Genomic DNA, 21420 nt, shown 5'->3' on the forward strand with positions numbered 1-21420 from the left:
ATCTCTGCCGAAAGAGCACAATGCAGGTGCACTCACAAGTGTTTTGGAGAACACTGTTCATCATTCACTGTTGAACATGGAACTCCGCAGTAGACCACCCTTGCGTGTTCACATGTTGACCCAACGACATCGTCAATTACAATTGCAAAGGGTACGGGACCATCGGAATTCGATCCCTGGTCAACGGAAACGTGTCGGTTCTTCGGGTGAATCACATTTTTGCTACACTAGGTGGATTTTCGTCTCCACAAATGCCGTCGCCAACTCTAGACGTGCAGCGTTCCACAGACGCAGGCTGGTGGGAGCAGTATTATGCTATGGGAGAAATTATCCTGCGCTTGCGTATGACCTGTGGTAGTAATCGAAGACACGCTGACAGCTGCGAACCACCTGCATCCCCTCATGTTTGATGTCTTCCCCGATGGCGATGCCATCATTCAGCAGTATAAATGTTCGTGTCTCGGAGCCAAAACCGTGTTACAGTGGTTTGAAGAAGATTACAGTGAACTCCCGTTGACGTTTCGGTCACCAAATCCGCCATATGTAAATCGTATGGAACGCATCTGGGTCACTAGGGGGGGGGGGGGGGGCTATCACCGCGTATGGAAATAATTTTATTATTTACGCTAATTACATGACCTATTCGTAGACATCTAACGCAGCATACCTCCACAAACCTACCAACAAACAGTCGGATCCCTGATACGTAGAATCAGTGAATTATTTCGTTCCAGAGACGGACAAACAAGTTATTAAGCAGGCAGTCACAATGTTTTGGCTCTTTAGTGTATGGTAGAGTAGTTTCCAGACGGCGGTTCACGGACGGTAGACAGTACAGACTGGTGTCTAGAGGGTCGTGGGATCGAGTGTATACGAGGAAATACTTTTTATTTCCAATTTTTACGTCACTTACAAGTCAAATAAACCTAAATAATGTTCATTATATTGTATTTATTCTTATTTTCATAGAAAGTATGAAAAGGAAAGATGAACGGAAGTATGACACTGTAAATAATTTTTGAGAAAGGGATTGTAAGACATATACGACAACTTCGCATATAAAATTAGATACTTTTATTATTTTACATTTGGTGATTTACACGTGCTGGGGTGATAGCCTTAAGGCAGAGGAAGCAGTAATTTTCTTGCCATCCTGCACATGTTTTAAAAATCACATTTTTACTTACATAGTGATTTTAAAGTGTCTGTAGAAGTACCAACTTGATTACAATTCATAAAAGGTTCACTCTCATCGCACTGTGTGGAAGCAAACCTTATGTAAACGCATCATTTCACTGAATTTCGGCAATGGAATCTATGTTGATGTAGTCTTCTCAGAATGTGACTTTTTTCTGTTCTATGAAGTAAGAGCAGTTTTGAAAGTTTCTGATCAAAATTCTTCACCGGATAAAAATTGACATCGCAAGGTTGCACTAGCGAGTGCATTGGTGCGGCACTCACTTTTAAATTACACAATGGTAACCCTGCATATTCAGAAATTCGTTGTATAATTGGGGATTTGTTTGTCCTCCTTATGAGCCAGTTAACAGAAGAAACTTGTGCTCCTCCACATAAAGCTTCATCACGTAAGCTAAACATTTTTTTGTATAACGTTGCTTTTAGATTCCCAGATTTTGATGAAGTAATGAAAGTTTTTATCTATTTTTCCAAGTATATTCTACCAAATTTTCTTTTGATTTTGGTTTTCACTACTTTTTTGAAAATATGAATAAGCAAAACATTTCACCATGGCTTCAACATTCTTCATGTGCGTCACATATATCGCATGCATCTCCTCCTCCCCCTTCTTTGCGCCCATTGATCCCTCCTTTTCCTCTCCTGCCCACCTCATCCACTAACGTGTATCAGTCAGTCGCCGCCTCCCCAATCTGTCTCTTCATTTCATCCTCCCCCTCTCCCTGCCTGTCTCCTCCTGCATCCTCTCTGGGCATCTCCTTTACACCCCTGTATCTATGTTCACGTGCTCCTCCCCCCTCTCTCCCAGTCCATATTTTTCTCTCTGTCCATCTCCCCTCCACTCTCGTTCTATCTCCCGTGCTTCCTCCCTCTCTCTCTCTCCTTGCCCTCCAGCTCACTTTCCCCCAATCCATCCCCACCTGTCATGTCCATCCCTCCTCTATCAATCCCAGTCTTACCCCAGCTTTGTCCATCCACACATGTAGCCTCACAAAAACAGGTTGATGAAGCAGACCTATGCTATTCCACCACAACACTCCTGTAGTGCAAGGCAGCCTACAAGTCATGGGCTGGGCAACTGTTTCTTGCCTCTGATACATGGGCTATCCTGCAATGCTGGTAGATATGAGAGTCTGATATTATTTCCACTCAACATGACTATCGTACAGAGCAGCCTATATGACAGGGGTTGAAAAAATACCTTTTTTGCTCATGTATTCACTCCTATTGGAGCTAGGAGGTTATAAACGACGCTCATGAAGTTTGTTGTTTAAGTACCAGATTTGGTTGAAATCAATCCAGGGGTTTAGGAGAAGGTCCCAGATAAATTTACAGTCTACTTTATATTTTATTATTATTATTATTATTATTATTACTAACGTTAATTCCCCATTAAGAAGCACGCTAAAATACAATCAATTTTCATGGCATTTTTCCTGTGACTTTCTCCTTCTCCTCCCAAAAACCTCTTGTATATTCACTGTGTTTCTTCTTCCTCTCTTTTATCCACTTTTTTCCTGTTTTCTCCTCTTTGGGCTTGTGCTGAAATATCTGTTTTCTGACTTTTTTCTCTGTATTTTTCCCTCTCTGTTATGTCATCTGTGGAGCTGTTCAGTTTTTGTCCTTGGTCAATCTGTTTTCGTTTATCCTGTTTGTGTGCATAGAACTTTGACCTTCTTTTCCTGATGTTGTTTATAATCGTCTCTGTCTGTTTGTACAGTTCTTTTGTTGGTCTCTTTATCCATATTCTGTCTTCCTGAACTGGTCTGTAGTTCTTTCCGTCTTCTTAATTTTCGTTCCTCCCTTGATTACTGTTGTTTCTGAGGAGCAGAAGGCCTCTGGTAAGACTACTTTACTGTAGTGTCTTACTTAAACATTGATGGAAATACTGCTTCACGGAGTGACCGCGCGGTTTAAGGTACCATGTCACGGATTGGGCGGCCTCTCCCGCCAGAGGTTCGTGTTCTCCCTGGGGCATGGGTGTGTGTGTTGTTCTAAGCATAAATTAGTTTAAGTTAGTTTAAGTAGTGTGCAAGTCTAGGGACTGATGACCTCAGCAGTTTGGTCCCTTAGGAATTCACACCCATTTGAAAATTTGATAGAAATACTTCATTTATTGTAATGGTTCCATGTAATTTTGTATGTTTTTTGGAATTTTGTGGTCCTTTCTTCATTGGATGTTGCGTTCAGTCCTGTTTTTTTAATAATATCTTCCAGGCACTATATTTTTGTGTTGTCTTTCCATACTTTGTTACCAGTGAGTATCTGTCTGTGGATTTAGTGTCCATGTATTGCGTTTTTCCATGTGAGATTTGTAATCCTGAACTGGCTGAGATTTTGTGTTGTATCTCTAGATCTTCCTTAGCTTCCTTTCCTTATGATGATCGCTTTATCATCAGCAAAGGCCAGATATTTTATGCAGGCGGTTTTACCCTTGTCTCTCCCCAACTTTACCCCATTGACTCCTTTGCCCCATGTCCTGATTATTTTCTCCAAAACCGAGTTAAATAGAATAGGTGACAGGCCATCTCCCTGCCTCACTCCTGTATTGATTTCAAATGGTTCCTGGATCTCTCTCATAAATTTCGCTTTGTATGTTGAACCATGGACCTTGCTGTTGGTGGGGAGGCTTGCGTGCCTCAACGATACAGATACCCGTACCGTAGGTGCAACCACAACGGAGGGGTATCTGTTGAGAGGCCAGACAAACGTGTGGTTCCTGAAGAGGGGCAGCAGCCTTTTCAGTAGTTGCAGGGGCAACGGTCTGGATGATTGACTGATCTGGCTTTGTAACACTAACCAAAATGACCTTGCTGTTGTGGTACTGCGAACGGCTGAAAGCAAGGGGAAACTACAGCCGTAATTTTTCCCGAGGGCATGCAGCTTTACTGTATGATTAAATGATGATGGCGTCCTGTTGGGTAAAATATTCCGGAGGTAAAATAGTCCCCCATTGGGATCTCCAGGTGGGGACTACTCAAGAGGACGACGTTATCAGGAGAAAGAAAACTGGCGTTCTGCGGATTGGAGCGTGGAATTTCAGATCCCTTAATCGAGCAGGTAGGTTAGAAAATTTAAAAAGGGAAGTGGATAGGTTAAAGTTAGCTACAGTGGGAATTAGTGAAGTTCGGTGGCAGGAGGAGCAAGACTTTTGGTCAGGTGAATACAGGATTATAAATACAAAATCAAATAAGGGTAATGCAGGAGGTTTAATAATGAATAAAAAAAATAGGAGTGCGGGTAAGCTACTACAAACAGCATTGTGAACACATTATTGTGGCCAAGATAGACACGAAGCCCACGCCTACTACAGTAGTACAAGTTTATATGCCAACTAGCTCTGCAGATGACGAAGAAATTGATGAAATGTATGATGAGATAAAAGAAATTGCTCAGGTAGTGAAGGGAGACGAAAATTTAATAGTCATGGGTGACTGGAATTCGAGAGTAGGAAAAGGGAGAGAAGGAAACATAGTAGGTGAATATGGATTGGGGCTAAGAAATGAAAGAGGAAGCCACCTGGTAGAATTTTGCGCAGAGCATAACTTAACTGTAGCTAACACTTGGTTCAAGAATCATGAAAGAGGGTTGTATACGTGGAAGAACCCTGGAGACACTATAAGATATCAGATAGATTATATAATGGTAAGACAGAGATTTAGGAACCAGGTTTTAAATTGTAAGACATTTCCAGGGGCAGATGTGGACTCTGACCACAATCTATTGGTTATGAACTGTAGATTAAAACTGAAGAAACTGCAAAAAGGTGGGAATTTAAGGAGATGGGACCTGGATAAACTGAATGAACCAGAGGTTGTACAGAGTTTCAGGGAGAGCATAATGGAACAATTGACAGGAATGGGGGAAAGAAATAGAGTAGAAGAAGAATGGGTAGCTTTGAGGGATGAAAAAGTAAAGGCAGCACAGGATCAAATAGGTAAAAAGACGAGGGCTAGTAGAAACCCTTGGGTAACAGAAGAAATATTGAATTTAATTGATGAAAGGAGAAAATATAAAAATGCAGTAAATGAAGCAGGCAAAAAGGAATACAAACGTCTCAAAAATGAGATCGACAGGAAGTGTAAAATGGCTAAGCAGGCTTGGCTAGAGGGCAAATGTAAGGATGTAGAGGCTTATCTCACTAGGGGTAAGATAGATACTGCTTACAGGAAAATTAAAGAGACCTTTGGAGAAAATAGAGCCACTTGTATGAATATCAAGATCACAGATGGAAACCCAGTTCTAAGCAAAGAAGGGAAAGCAGAATGGTGGAAGGAGTATATAGAGGATAATATTATGGAAATGGAAGAGGATGTAGATGAAGATGAAACGGGAGATATGATACTGCTTGAAGAGTTTGACAGAGCACTGAAAGACATGAGTCGAAACAAGGCCCCCGGAGTAAACAACATTCCATTAGAACTACTGAAAGGCTTGGGAGAGCTAGTCCTGACAAAACTCTACCATCTGGTGAGCACGATGTATGAGACAGGGGAAATACCCTCAGACCGCAAGAAAAATGTAATAATTCCAATCCCAAAGAAAGCAGGTGTTGACAGATGTGAAAATTACCGAACTATCAGTTTAATAAGTCACAGCTGCAAAATACTAACGCGAATTCTTTACAGACCAATGGAAAAACTGATAGAACTCGACCTCGGGGAAGATCAGTTTGGATTCCGTTGAAATGTTGGAACACGGGGGCAATACTGACCCTTCGACTTTTCTTAGAAAATAGATTAAGGGAAGGCAAGCCTACGTTTCTAGCATTTGTAGACTTAGAGAAAGCTTTTGACAATGTTGATTGGAATACTCCCTTTCCAATTCTGAAGGTGGCAGGGGTAAAATACAGGGAGCTAAAGGCTATTTACAATTTGTACAGAAAGCAGATGACAGTTATAAGAGTCGAGGGACATCAAAGGGAAGCAGTGGTTGGGAAGGGAGTGAGACAGGGTTGTAGCCTATCCCCAATGTTATTCAATCTGTATACTGAGCAAGCAGTAAAGGAAACAAAAGAAAAGTTCGAAGTAGGTATTAAAATCCATGGAGAAGAAATAAAAACTTTGAGGTTCGCCGATGACATTGTAATTCTGTCAGAGACAGCAAAGGACTTGGAAGAGCAGTTGAACGGAATGGGAAGTGTCTTGAAAGGCGGGTATAAGATGAACATCAACAAACGCAAAACGAGGATAATGGAATGTAGTCGATTTAAGTCGGGTGATGCTGAGGGAATTAGATTAGGAAATGAGACACTTAAAGTAGTAAAGGAGTTTTGCTATTTGGGGAGCAAAATAACTGATGATGGTCGAAGTAGAGAGGATATAAAATGTAGACCGGCAATGGCAAGGAAAGCGTTTCTGAAGAAGAAAAATTTGTTAACAAATAGTTTAGACAAGATGAGAATAGAAGCTTTCTAAATGTGGTGCTACAGAAGAATGCTGAAGATTAGATGGGTAGATCAAATAACTAATGAGGAGGTATTGAATAGAATTGGGGAGAAGAGGAGCTTGTGGCACAACTTGACTAGAAGAAGGAATCGGTTGGTAGGACATGTTCTGCGACATCGAAGGATCACCAATTTAGTATTGGAGGGCAGCATGGAGGGTAAAAATCGAAGAGGGAGACCAAGAGATGAATACACTAAGCAGATTCAGATGGATGTAGGCTGCAGTAGGTACTGGAAGATGAAGAAGCTTGCACTGGATACAGTAGCATGGAGAGCTGCATCAAACCAGTCTCAGGACTGAAGACCACAACAACAACAACATGTTGTATTTGTTAACGATTCCTGGATTAGTTTTCTGATTTTGTTCTCCACCTTCCTTTCTTCCAGCGTGTTGAAGAGTGTTTCTCTATCTATGGAGTCGCAGGCCTTCTTGAATTCCACGAATGTGATTGTGGTATTCCTGGACTTCCTTATTCTCTAGCACCAGATCTGTTCGCAGCATTGATCTTCCCTTTCTGAAACTTCCTTGGTATCCTCCTACCTGTGGATCTATTTGAGTCTCTATCCTATTTAACAGAGCTTCTGACAGAATTTTGTACGTCACAGACAGTAGTGAAAGTCCTGTGTAGTTATTAGGGTCTATTTTGTCTCCTTTATTGTGGAGGTGGTGTATTATAGCTGACTTCAATTCTTCTGGTACCTTTACTGTTTCCCTGATGTTTTTGGTGATTCTGTGTATTTTGGGTGTGATGTGTCCGTGCTCTAATTTCCAGTTTTCCGCAATCAGTCCATCTTCTCCAGGTGCGCTGTTATTTTTGAGTGATTTTATTGGTTTCCGATTGTCTCGTGTGCTAGCGGTTTGGTATTGAGGTTGGGTTCTGGCTTCTCGAACTGTAGGATCTGTATCGGTTTACCAGGTTTTATACTTCTTTTTTTTTTATTTGTCTAGAGTGGTCTGTCCTGTCCCTTGAAGTATAGGCTCGGTGGTTTGGTATCTTGTCATATTTTCTCTGAATGTTCTGTGAAAATTTCGTGAGTTGTTTTTGTTGAAGTAAACTTCTATCTCTTTCAGTCTGCTGTTTTTATAACCTCTATTGGATTATTTTCGAGGTAGTCTTCTGTATTCTGTTGAATTCTTCACATTTCTCGGATGTTCTATGAATGTTAAATTTCTTCCAGACATTCATTCTGACTTCTACGACTTTGTCACATGTCTTGTTCTTCCATCTGCATTTCCTTTTTTTCGGTGGTTGCCTAATTTCATCAGTCCCTTAACTTTTTCTGACAGTTCTGTCTAGTCATTATTGTTCATTTTCTTAATTTTTTCTATTACATTACTTCTTTCTTGTTTAGTTGTTGGTACTCTGGGTCTGTTCGGAAATTTCTGTTGGTTGTCTTTATTTGTTTGCTGGGTATAAATTTTGTTAAATATAATCACCCTATACATAGTGTGCCGCAGTAGATACACCGTTCCCGTGAGATCACCGAAGTTAAGCGCTGTTGGGCGTGGCTGGCGCTTGGATGGGTGACCATCCAGCCGCCATGCGCTGCTTGCCATTTTTCGGGGTGCACTCAGCCTCGTGATGCCAATTGAGGAGCTACTTGACCGAATAGTAGCGGCTTCGGTCAAGAATACCATCATAACGACCCGGAGAGCGGTGTGTTGACCCCACGCCCCTCCTATCCGCATGCCCCTCTGAGGATGACACGGTGGTCGGATGTACCCGGTAGGTCACTCGTGGCCTGACGACGGAGTGCTGTATATAGGTTGATTATATTTAAACTTTCAAACCGCTGTAGAAATAACAACACTGGTCAAATTACAACGGAATATTATCGGAGAAGGGGGAAAACGTAAGGCAGAAGAAAAAAAAAATGTTCAAATTGATCAGCAGATGGCGCTGTATGTGTCAGAATACGTAAATGAGAACACCTGTCATGCGCACGACTCACGAAAGTTGTATAAACACGCTGGGTACACGGCTTTTCCTCCTTTCGCGTCTGCTATGTTCGCCATGACTGTCTGAATGAAGGATCGCGCTCTGCTTGTAAAGCTGTGTTATAAGAATAATGACTGTGCACACGTCGCTCTACAGAAGTTCCGGGCACTGAATGGTTTGAAAAAGGCAGTGGATATGGAGAAAATTATTCGGAAATTCGAAGTGATGGGATCTTTTGGTGTGCAACCTGGTAGACGGGGAAAACGAATTGATTCGACATCAGTGGAGACAGTGGCCACAGAAATGCAGGAGGAGACGAGTGATGATGTGCAAACGTGTAGTGCACGGAGAATTGCCCGAAAATTGGACATACCCGTGAGCACGGTGCGTAAACTCCTACGAAACATCCTTCTCTCCTATCCATTCAAAATTTCCCATGTGCACCAGTTGCTTCCTGTTGACGTGCGAGCAAGAGAGACCTTTGCTTCGGAATTTCTTGCTCGCATGGAAGTGGACAATGACTGGCTGTGGAAAATTTTGTGGACAGACGAAGCCCATCTTAATCTGACAGGATATGTCAATATACAGAATTGTCAAATATGTACAACGGAAAATCCACACGCAATCCAACCAGTAGCACTTCATCCTGAAAAGGTCGCTGTGTGGCGCTGTTTATGGCATCATTTACCATAGGGCCTTATTTTTTCGAAGAGACAGGTGCTTCCGGTCCTGTTACCTGTACCGTCACTGGTAAGCGCTATGCGCAGCCACGTCATTCCTTCTCTCCAGTAGCGTGGACGTGTGGATAAGATCATTTTTATGCAAGATAGCGCTCCTCCGCACATTGCAAATCCAGTTAAGTGGCTGCTGAAGCGCCATTTCGGAAACGCTAGAATTATAAGCCGCCGTTTCCCTGCAGCATGGCCGTCGCGATCACCGGATCTTATTAATCCGTGTGGCTTCTGGCTATGGGGCTATCTGAAAAATGTTGTGTTCAGTGTTCCGACTGCAAAGTTATCTGCATTGATGGTACACATGGTACAACACATTCTGAAGGAGACCCCGGAAGCACTTCGATCAGTTGTGGAACATGCTGTTTCTCGATTTCAACTTGTTGCAGAAAATGGTGGACAGCATGTTGAACAGGTTTTCGCCAGTCACACAGAAATTGATAATCCTATTTGATTTTGATTCATGCTTTTTATGCGGTTTTCGGCCGCAGGACGATTAAAAACCGATACTTTCCATCCGATGTGATATGACCCTGGTGGATGGGCATACGTAACTAACAGTATCACAGGCCGGCCAGTTTGGCCGTGCGGTTCTAGGTGCTACAGTCTGGAACCGCGTGACCGCTACGGTCGTAGGTTTCGAATCCTGCGTTGGGCCTGGATGTGTGTGATGTCCTTAGGTTAGTTAGGTTTAAGTAGTTCTAAGTTCTAGGGGACTGATGACCACAGATGTTAAATCCCATAGCGCTCAGAGCCATTTGAACCATAACAGTATCACAGCTGTACACACATGCACAGTGAGTAGTACAGTATGTTTCATCAAACGTACACCTTACGTACTGTTATATCATTCGTTTGTCATTTGCACTCGACCACTATTGAATTATGATGCTTACAGCGCCATCTATTGCTATATTTTGTAACTATTTATTTTTCTTCTTCTATACGTTTTCCCCCTTCTCCGATAATATTCCGTGGAAATTTGACGTCATTCTGACCAGTGGTCTTATTTCTACAGTGGTTTGAAAGATTAACTTTAATTATAATCACCCATATACAAGCAGAATGCGTCTGAGATCTTCTCTTAAGCCGCTGGATCGATTTCAACTAAATCTGGTACACAAGCAACAATCTTCATGAGTATCAGCGCTGTGGGGCTTAAATGCCTCCTACCTCCAGTAGGAATGAGGATATGGGCAAAAATGGGTGTTTTTTCAGCCTCTGCAATATACACTATTGGCCATTAGAATTGGTACAACACGAAGAGGACGTGCTACAGACGCGAAATTTGACCGACAAGAAGATGATGCGGTGATACGTAAATGATTAGCTTTTCAGAGAATTCACAAAAGGTTGGCGCCGGTGGCGATACCTACAACGTGCTGACATGAGGAAAGTTTCCAACCGATTTCTCATACACAAACAGCAGTTGACCGGTGTTGCCTGGTGAAAAGTTGTTGTGATGCCTCGTGTAAGGAGGAGAAATGCGTACCATCACGTTTCCGACTTTGATAAAGACCGTATTGTAGCCTATCGCGATTGCGGCTTATCGTATCGCGACATTGCTGCTCGCGTTGGTAGCAATCCAATGACTGTTAGCAGAATATGGAATCGGTGGGTTCAGGAGGGTAATACCGAACGCCGTGCTGGATCCCAACGGTCTCGTATCACTAGTAGTCGAGATGACAGGCATCTTATACGCATGGCTGTAACGGATCGTGCAGCCACGTCTCGATCCGTGAGTCAACAGATGGGCACGTTTGCAAGACAACAACCATCTGCACGAACAGATCGACGACGTTTGCATCAGCATGGACTATCAGTTCGGAGACCATGGCTGCGGTAACCCCTGACGCTGCATCACAGACAGGAGCGCCTGCCATGGTTTACTCAACGACGGACCTGGGTGCACGAATGGCCAAACGTCATTTTTTCGGATGAATCCAGGTTCTGTTTACAGCATCATGATGGTCGCATCCGTGTTTGCCGACATCGCGGTGAACGGACATTGGAAGCGTGTATTCGTCATCGCCATACCGGCGTATCACCCGGCGTAATGGTATGGGGTGCCATTGGTTATACGTCTCGGTCACCTCTTGTTCGCATTGACGGCACTTTGAACAGTGGACGTTACATTTCAGATGTGTTACGACCCGTGGCTCTACCCTTCATTCGATCCCTGCGAAACCTTACATTTCAGCAGGATAATGCACGACCGCATGTTGCAGGTCCTCTACGGGCCTTTCTGGATACAGAAAATGTTCGATTGCTGCTCTGGCCATCACATTCTCCAAATCTCTCACCAATTGCAAACGTCTGGTGAATGGTGGCCGAGCAACTGACACGTCACAATACGCCAGTCACTACTCTTGATGATCTGTGATATCGTGTTGAAGCTGCATGGGCAGCTGTGCCTGTACCGCCATCCGAGCTCTGTTTGACTCAATGCCCAGGCGTATCAAGGCCGTCATTACGGCCAGAGATGGTTGTTCTGGATATTGATTTCTCAGGATCTATGCACACAAATTGCGTGAAAATGTAATCACATGTCAATTCAAGTATAATATATTTGTCCAATGAATACCCGTTTATCATCTGCATTTCTTCTTGGTGTAGCAATTTCAATGGCATTTCAGTTTATTTGCACCTTAAGTAACGCAAAAATTGAAAGTAAAAAGGCTTCCGTATAGAGTCTAGCCTCCTCGATCACTGAATTACTCCTTCCACCGGCCAATAGCTACTTGGAAACTACGCTGTCAGAAATGGTTTGTGCCTCGCCCAAACTGCGCCAAAAATGCTTTTTTTTCTAAACACTTGGTCATCCTGAGCTCTCCCGTCAGCTGTGCCTTCTGGCCGTGCACTACATACACTACAATTTTCACGAGCTCGGTGATGAAGGGTAGGCGCAGTCCCCTTGTCTGTTGAATCGAGCTACCCGCTGCATACTGTATATGAGTGTGGGGTACACCCCATACAGCTATGGATGCTATATATCAACAAGTTTGTGTTCAAATGGGAAGTGGCTCAGTTATGATCTGAGCTGCGTTCACCTGGTCGCAAATAGTCTTAATTGTCCGATTGCAGAGAACAATGACAGCTGTACATCGTGTGGGCGTTCTTGAAGACCGCCTGCAAAGCTTCCTGGATTTGAAGTATCTTGCTGCAGATATCATATTTCAGCAGGACAATGCAGGATGTAAGCACTGATTAGAAAGCATGCAGGAGCCTCTGTGAATACTCCATTGACTTTATGACCACGGTTTGTACTCCAAGGTCGCCTGCTCTCAACCCATCAGATTAATTATGAAATTCTGTCAATAACCATGTACGCTTGGCGAATCCAGCAACAATTACAGAAAAACAAGCGCGGATAGCACTGCAAGGTCTATATTTTCTTCATGTTTCGAGAAAGATCGAAACGTGACATTTCAGACGCATTTTCCTCATCCATGGAACAGCGCAAAACGTATTTTCAGTACAGGTCTTTGTTTCTGATTTATTGGTGTCAAATATTTTCAATTATGTAAACCTCAGACAGCATACATTGTACCTCTTAAAGAATCAGATTTAAAACAGCCATGTTTTAAGTGATACACCCTTTATCTTATTCGAACGTATTAACTTTTACTTGCACACTTGTTGTTGCCTGATTGCAAAACTACTAATACTTTACCTTTTCATTACCCTGTTACTTTGTCGTCTGTGCCAGGATCACAATAGCATCATCAAACTTCAAAATTTTTATGTCTACGCCACGAGCATCAATTCCCTTTCTAAATACTTTTTTTGCTTTACTGCTTTTTCAGTGTACGGACTGAATGACACGGGGATACGTTGCGAACCTATCTGACTCCCTTTTCAACTACAGCCACTTTCTCAAATCCTTCGATTCATATAAATGCAGCCCGGTTTCTGTACAAGTACAAGATAATCTTTCACTATCAATTCCGTTCAGATGCTGTACCAAATTTATTTGCCGCCGAAGAAAGACTTTCGCTCCCTATATTTTATACCTGATTCTTCACTATTATGAAGAATGTACGGCAGTAAACATTGTGAAAAGCTTTCTCCAAGTATATACATCCTACAAATGCAAGGCTGTCTTTCTTAAAACTAAGACAAGTCATAGTTTCAGTATTGGCCCGCGTTTTCCCTTCATTTCCCCGGAATCCAAACTGATCTTCCGTCAGGACGACGGCAGTTGTTCTATTCTTCTGTAGATAATTATTCGCGGTAGTATTTTGCAACCATGGCCTACAAACAATTTCATTCGCTAATAATCATTGCTGTCAGCACTTGCCTTACGCCTCCCCACCAGCACTACCGTCGATTCTTTAAAGAATCGACATATCATGTACAAAACAGCTCCATTTTAAGAACAGCTTGTTTCCCAGGCATACCGATGTTTATTATGCCATATCTTCTGAATTATATGTCGTGAGGTGATATAATTTTGCAGGTGGTATATGTGTATATAGCCAGCGAAATCTTTTGCAAGTAGAACGAGTAATAAAGCAATCGGTTAATAAATTAAGACGTCGTGCCTGACGCTGAAGTTTTACTGTATAATACCAAAATTGTAGTAAGCGATAAACTTCTTTCCTGTCATTTTTTTGTTTTCAGAGACATAAAGTTTCAAAAAGGTTGGAACTTATATGTTAAAGTCGTTGGAAGTCACTAAGTGCACTCATTCTCAAACATCGGATGAATGTAATGTGGGTTATTTGCGCGTCGTGATTTATGCTGCCTCAAGAGATACAAACAGTTCATATGTTAAGTATCTGACTTACTGTGTTACACCTTTAACATAGGGTAATTCTCTTAATTAATGAACTATGACAGTATTTCAAAAGTATAAATTCGATCAATAATTGAATCTGTGGAAAAGGTCCTGTCGGAGCGCAGAAAAGGCGAATACGTTCCTCTTTAATGGACTCTGACAGAAAAGTGGGGAAACGCCTATCTCAATCCTGATTCCGCTTTTCTCACCAAAAATTTTGTAATGCGAGCTTATCGGCACTTAAAAAAAAAATATAGAACGTTCTAAATCCTTTACCCCAGTCTCTTTGTATTTAAGCATTCATACTAATCGCTCACTCTCAGTCTCAGTGTTTATATATGTGTCTGTCAGATTGTTTCCTTTTTCTCCCATTGGCATTGCCTTCTCTCTCACTTGCAGTGACTCATTTTGTCTTTCTTTCCCACTGCCACTGCCTCCACCATAGTTCGGCAGCTCAAAAATCCTGAGAGGATTCAACTTATTTTTTCCCTATAACCACATAAATAAATTTTCGGTCCAAATTCGCCCTCCCCTATATCTGCGCGCTGGTTTGCCAGTATGGAGAGTCCCCGACACTACGTGTACCCTCCACTCATCTTTCCATTGTCTGCTCTCTCTCTCTCTCTCTCTCCAGAACCCCCCCCCCCCCCCCCCCCCGAAGCCCATTTATGGACCGCACTCATCTGTATTTCTCATTTCCACTGCCTCTTTTCCTCCATCCATCTCTCTTATTGTTTTACTGCCACTGTCTCTCACTGACCATTAATATCTCCTCCCTGTTTAGCTCCCACAGCTATTGTTTTCATCCGTCTCTCTTTCTCTTTCAGTGCCACTTTTGCTCTCCGACCATCACCGTCTCCTCTCTCTTTCTCTCACACTGCCACTTTCTCCTTTCTCTTCTGCCATCACTGTTTCTCCGCTACTCTCTTTCAGCACAAAAACGCTGAATATTTTCGGATGCCAAAATTTTTGGTGAGGTAGGCGTAGCTAGTTTCCCATTTTTCTGTCAGATTCTTTTACAGAGGAATGTTTTCGCCTTTTTTTGTGCTCCGACAGGAGCATTTTTCAGGTTTTTCCCCCTCTTTTCCTTGCTACGGTAGGCTATGCTACTTCTATTCAACGAATACTATTGGTGAGTAAATTGTAAGAGTTTATTTATATGTTTCGACACTTTTATAAACTTTGAGACATATGAACAACGAATAAGCACTTATAATATAAGATTGTTATAAAATCGTTTGCCTTATATATTCTTCTGTGTAGTTTGTTCATCGATAGCAATTAATCGGAAACGCCAAGCTTATGATTTATAACTTAAACGAGTGACAATATTATCGGGAATACTTTTTCTGAATTCGCAGGCTTTTCAAAAAATGGTTCAAATGGCTCTGAATACTATGGGACTTAACATCTGAGGTCATCAGGCCCCTACAACTTAGAACTTCTTAAACCTAAGTAACCTAAGGACATTACACACATCCATGCCCGAGGCAGGATTCGAACCTGCACCCGTAGCTGTCGCGCGGTTCCAGACTGAAGCACCTAGAACCGCTCGGCCATACCGACCGGCCAGTCTTTTCAGTTTTACACAATTTTTGTCAGTCATTTTAATTTCTTTCCAGGCATGTTAAGCCAGTTTTTGGTAGCCACAGTGCCACTTAGGGCATATTTGTATAGGCGTGAAGTGCCCGTTGCACAGAGATAGTGCATCATAAAGTCTTGTTGGTGAAAACAATCTGATATTGTTTGGTGGTCTCATAACCCTTGCTATGACCTTAGAACCCTTGCCATGTGTTCATTGCAACAGTTCAATCATTTTCGCCTCAGATCGAATATTACGTAGGTATTTTGGGTGCGTAAGTATGGTAACTTTGATCGTCTGGTTCCCGGTAATGAATAATGATACCGAAACAAGTTTCAAGTTTCCCTGGGAATATCATCTTACGCACATATGGTAAAAGTTTCGACGATTTTCCCGGAATACAAATAATAGAAGTGGCCATTTCCACAACTGAAACTTTCTGTACCGAAAAATCATGAGTTTTCGGGATTATCTCAGGAACTGCCCATGAACAAATAGTGCTTTTCAAAGCCGCCGAAGGTCTGGCCTTGACCACGTCTAAAGCAGAACCAACGGATGTTCTCAATTTTCTTGGGCTAGGGAAAGTGTGTAAGGTTAAACTTTTACCCTGCATTGTAGGATGGCTACAGTATGCCCGTTCTTCCGATAGGCATATAAAAAGTCAGTAGGCCAAGGGCTATTCAGAAAACATGACCCCTCATCTCTGTGATCAATAGAATCCAAGATGTGACCGCCAGATAAATTGTATTTTCGGGCGTGGCCTTTTGGAACGTATTGGTACCGTGCTGTCTCGTGCACGGCCGGATGAAATACTAAAAATCAAATTTTTGTTGCCTCCGGAAGCCGTTTGATATGCAACTTGGAATTGGGATTGGATTCCGGGGCGAGTGTTACACAGTTTAATAATATAAATAGAACAGATTTGTATGTATATATCTGTGAAGATATTCCTTTATAAAAGCCGGCTGTGTGGCCGAGCGGTTCTAGGCGCTACAGTCTGGAACGGCGCGAGCGCTACGGTCGCAGGTTCGAATCCTGCCTCGGGCATGGATGTGTGTGATGTCCTTAGGTTAGTTAGGTTTAAGTAGTTCTAAGTTCTAGGGGACTGATGACCTCAGAAGTTAAGTCCCATAGTGCTCAGAGATATTTGAACCATTTGAACCTTTCTAAAATAGTATGACTCTTTCGTAAGTGAAAGCTTTATATTTCTACTCGTAAGTGAATATTCACAGTGTATCATTCGCAACTGAGTCATGGTATCGTGAGTGAAGGCGATATTTTGCGCCGAATATATTGCTAAACTGTCTGCTCCACAGCTTCTCCCACGCTTCTTGTGGGAAGGCCACACGCAGCTGCCGTCCTCCTGCCTGGAGATATTCCAGCAGATGTGTGGCGCGATGAGAGGGAAGGAGCAAACGACACCCTAAAACCACAAGGCGCTGCCGACAGAGATGGCTGTTTCCGCTCCGGTAGCTGCCACCTTCTTGTGGCGGTCATGCGGCGGCAGTCAGCTCGTGGGAGCGTCGTGGGGCTAAACAGACCATTTTCTAGTGCGTGCTCTGCACACAGTTCGTACTTCCAGTTCATTAGACCAATATCAGACCAACTGTGTGATTGGATAGAAAACTTTCTAGTAAACAGAACACAACACGTCATTCTGATCGAAAGCAAGTCTTCAGACGTAAAATTAACTTCAGACCTGCTCATCTGTAGTGTTACAGGACATTACTTTTAGCAAAAATCTATGTAAACGACCTATTAGATGATGTCGGAAATTCCACGAGGTTTCTCGTTGATAATGCTGTTGTGTACAGAGAAGTAGCGACGCTAGAATACTGAAGCAAAATGCAGGAAGACCTGCAGAGGACCGACGCTTGGTGCAGGGAGTGGCAATTGACACTGAACATAAAGAAATGAATGTACTGCGTATACACGGTGAGAAAGATACTTTATTGTGTGAATATAAAAAATTGTAGAATTATCACTGGAAGCAGTTACTTCCAAAACAGTCTAAAAGTATGCGTACGGAACGATTTGAAGTGGAACGGCCACATAACATTAATCGTGAGTAAGGCAGATGGCAGACAGATTCATTGGAAGAATCCTTACGAAATGTAGTCCATCAACAAAAGAAGTAGAGTTCCACCAATACTTCAATATTTCAGGTTCGTCCGGGATCCATACCAGATAGGGTTGGTGGAGGAGATAGAGAATATCCAAAGAAGAGCAGTGCCTTTTGCTACAGCTTCGCTTAGCAAGCGCGAAAGCTTCATGGACATGCTCAGCCACCTCCAGTGGCAGGCATTGCAAGAGAATACTGTATCACGCTATGGTCTATTGTTAAAATGTTTTGAGCGTTCATTACTAGAAGAGTCAACCAATATATTGCTTTCTCCTACGTGTACGTCTCACGAAAAAACATGAATATAAAGTTAGAGAGATTCGACCCCACATCGAGGCTTACCAGTAATCGTTCTCCCCGCGAACCAACGTAACTGGAAACGGAAAAGGGCGAAGTGACACTGCCACAAAAGTACCCTCCGCCACGTACCGTCCAGTGGCCTTAGGATCGTAGTTGTGGATGTGCCGTACATACACTAACAGGTGAAATTAGACGTTAAATTCCAGTATTTTTTCGAATAAATCACTTCCGGTGGATAATACAGGTGCAGTCACGGTATAGTGTATTTTATAACACTCGAATGGCATGAAAGAGCAGAAGTAGCTGAGAGGGGAGTGCGACAGGGATGTAGCCTATCCTCGATATTATTCACTTCGCATGCTCGGCAGGCTGTAAAGGAAACCAAGGGTGAAAACGGAAAGGAAAGTAAGTAGAGTTCAAAGAGGAGAAATAAAAACTTGGAGGTTTGCCAGAGACAGTGTAATTCTGTCAGAGACAGCAAGTACTTGACGGATCAACTGTACAAAATCTTGAAAATAAATGACAAACGGCTGTTATGTCCTTATCCGAATAATGTACCAAGGTCGTGGCTGACGTGAATGCATTGAAATAACAGCTGTTTATCAGCTGTGTATTAAACTCAGTACAGCTACTGGGGACGAATCTCCATTCAACTTGATTACAATTGAAATGTCAGTCTTTTACCATACCTAGAAGGTGCTCCTTGTGACAGAGACCATGAAAGTCGAAGTGGCAATGAGAAAGGATTTGGTGTAGCGATATGGTCGCACGAGCACGAGGCTTGCAAACAGTCCCACGCAGGTCCAGCGAAGGGGGCTCCTCAGGAGCGACTTACGGAGTCTGGTGGAGTCTGGTGAATACAAGGTGAACCCATGCTAACCCAAAACGCTATCCACTGCACGGACTGCAAACCAAAACTCCTACACTACTGGCCATTAAAATTGCTACACCACGAAGATGACGTGCTACCGACGCGAAATTTGCGCGACAGGAAGAAGATGCTGTGATATGCAAATGATTAGCTTTTCAGAGCATTCACACAGTGCTGGCACCGGTGGCGACACCTACAACGTGCTGACATGAGGAAAGTTTGCAACCGATTTCTCATACACAAACAGCAGTTCACCGGCGTTGCCTGGTGAAACGTTGTTGTGATGCCTCGTGTAAGGAGGAGAAATGCGTACCATCACGTTTCCGACTTTGATAAAGGTCGGATTGTAGCCTATCGCGATTGCAGTTTATCGTATCGCGACATTGCTGCTCGCGTTGGTCGAGATCCAATGACTGTTTGCAGAATATGGAATCGGTGGGTTCAGGAGGGTAATACGGAAGGCCGTGCTGGATCCCAACGGCCTCGTATCACTAGCAGTCGAGATGACAGGCATCTTTACCGCATGGCTATAACGGATCGTGCAGCAACGTCTCGATCCCTGAGTCAGCAGATGGGGACGTTTGCAAGACAACAACCATCTGCACGAATAGTTCGACGACGTTTGCAGGCCGGCCGAGGTGACCGAGCGGTTCTAGGTGCTACAGTCCGGAACAGCGCGACCGCTGCGGTCGCAGGCTCGAATCCTGCCTCGGGCATGCATGTGGGGTATGTCCTTAGGTTAGTCAGGTTTACGTAGTTCTAAGTTCTAGGGGACTGATGACCTCAGAAGTTAAGTCCCATAGTGCTCTCAGCCATTTCAACCATTTTTGACGTTTGCAGCAGTATGGACTACCACCTCAGAGACCATGGCTGCGGTAACCCTTGACGCTGCATCACAAACAGGAGTGCCTGCGATGGTGTACTCAATGACGAACTTGGGTGCACGAATGACAAAACGTAATTTTTTCGGATTAATCCAGATTGTGTTTACAGCATCATGATGGTCTCATCCGTGTTCGGCGACATCGCGGTGAACGCACATTGAAAGCGTGTATTCGTCATCGCCATACTGGCGTATCACCCGGCGTGATGGTATGGGGTGCCATTGGTTACACCTCTCGGTCACCTCTTGTTCGCATTGACGGCACTTTGAACAGTGGACGTTACATTTCAGATGAGTTACGACCCGTGGCTCTAACCTTCATTCGATCCCTGCGAAACCCTACATTTCAGCAGGATAATGCACGACCGCATGTTGCAGGTCCTGTACGGGCCTTTCTGGATACAGAAAAGGTTCGACTGCTGCCATGGCCAGCACATTCTCCACATGTCTCACCAATTGAAAACATCTGGTCAATGGTGGCCGAGCAACTGGCTCGTCACAATATGTCAGTCACTACTTTTGATGAACTGTGGTATCGTGTTGAAGTTGCAAGGGCAGTTGTACCTGTACACGCCATCCAAGCTCTGTTTGACTCAATGCCCAGGCGTATCAAGGCCGTTATCACGGCCAGAGGTGGTTGTTCTGGGTACTGATTTCTCAGGATCTATGCACCCAAATTGCGTGAGAAAGTAATCACATGTCAGTTGTAGTATAATATATTTGTCCAATGAATACCCGTTTATCATCTGAATTTCTTCTTGGTGTAGCAATTTTAATGGCCAGTAGTGTATATCCTGACAGAAGTAGTTACGTGCATGTGACTGCAGTGTTTGCCAGATTGCCGATCTTAAAAGTCAATTTACTGCCACAAAAATGTTCAGGACGAAATATTTTGAGAGATATTTTTGTGTAGCTAGTATGTGAGGAATCGCGCTTCAAAGTCAGAGTTCTGAAATTGTCTGTAAATAAGACGGCATTCGTTAATTTAGTTGGTGCGAGATAAGGTAGGTTAAGTACAGAAATTCGTCCTCAGTGGAATAGTTGAGTCGAAAGCCATGATGAGTAGGTGTGCGCTGCAAGGTGTTGAAGGATTCCTCGGTGGTGTTTCCTAGAATTTTGCTCAAAACTGACGTGAGGCTAATAGTTTGATAGAGGATTTCAAAAAGGGTGGTTTATAAACTTTTAAAAGAGTAGGACTTGGAATGTTTTCCATTGCTCTGCGTAATAACCTGAGTGGAGAATGATATTGTAAAGAATGACCAGGGTTTGGTGACAGATTTTGGGATATTTCTTGAGGTGGTGGCAGGCAATTCTATCATGACTAGGAGCAGGATGACGCTTTTTAGCGAGTGTTTGTCTTGTGTCTTCAGCTGTTATTGGTGTGTTTAGCCCTGTTCATGAAGTGCTTTCTAAGTGCTGGAAGTTTGCTGCAACAGGTGGGCTATTTGCGTTTGTTGATTCATAGATATTATGATGCTTCGAATTATCAAAGTTGAGGGCTTGAGGAATGGTGAAAGTGTTTTCCAGGAAGGATAGTATTTGGCTTTAGTGAGGTTGTCACCAGGGTG

Source organism: Schistocerca serialis, chromosome 8 (assembly GCF_023864345.2).
Source record: "Schistocerca serialis cubense isolate TAMUIC-IGC-003099 chromosome 8, iqSchSeri2.2, whole genome shotgun sequence".
Classification (NCBI taxonomy): Eukaryota; Metazoa; Arthropoda; class Insecta; order Orthoptera; family Acrididae; genus Schistocerca; species Schistocerca serialis.